Consider the following 838-nt stretch of genomic DNA (forward strand, 5'->3'; position numbering starts at 1 on the left):
CAGACATGCACGAAGACACTTGCACCCCTGAATTATATCTCAAGGAAACACCGTCGACCAACAGAAAAGAGCGAACAAGAAAGCGAGACAAGACGCTTCGATCAAGGAAGTCGAGCACACGTAAAACAAAAAGACAACTGCGCCTACGACAAGAGGCGAAAGAAGGAGACATATTTGATCAGCGTGCCCACTTCTCTGCCGCAGCGCATCAGCCATACACTACTCCACTCGGCCTGCCACAGGGCCCCATCGCCTCGTGCGAAGCAGCCGTCGACACAGGCGCATTACAGCAGCGCGCCGACTCAGTCATCTGAGAGCAGGGCCCCTGCCTCACACTCTGCCCGCCCCTGCTTCACAGGGCACCTCACAGCCGCGCACATCGTGTCGGTCGCCACCTGGTTCATCCCCCTCCCGGTGACTCAGGCTCCCCGCACCGGGAGGGGGTGCGAGGGCCGGGCGGGATACATTCGAGTCACGCCGACACCCTCCCCATCACACGGGTGGTACACGCGTGCCCACTGTCGGGGGATCTCTCACACGCAACGCCATCCGCGGCCTCACCGCCGGCATCAGCAGCGATACATTGCTACGAGCTCCCTACGTAGGTAGGTGCCTGACCCTGCTACGGCCAGAAGCGGTGCGGCATCGGCAGGGGATAGGGGGGCGGCTCGGCTTCCCCACACAAACACACAGAGTGGGGGTGCACTGGACCCTGAGATGCCACGCACTGAGAGGGGTGCGTCCCCCTCCGGCTTCAGGATTTCGAAGCAGGGCGAAGAAAAGGAAGAGCGAAGAGATTCGAAAAAAAAGGTGTGAAAAACTGCATAAAAGTGAAAGG

This window comes from Leishmania donovani, chromosome 31 (genome assembly GCF_000227135.1).
Source record: "Leishmania donovani BPK282A1 complete genome, chromosome 31".
In the NCBI taxonomy this organism is placed as follows: Eukaryota; Euglenozoa; class Kinetoplastea; order Trypanosomatida; family Trypanosomatidae; genus Leishmania; species Leishmania donovani.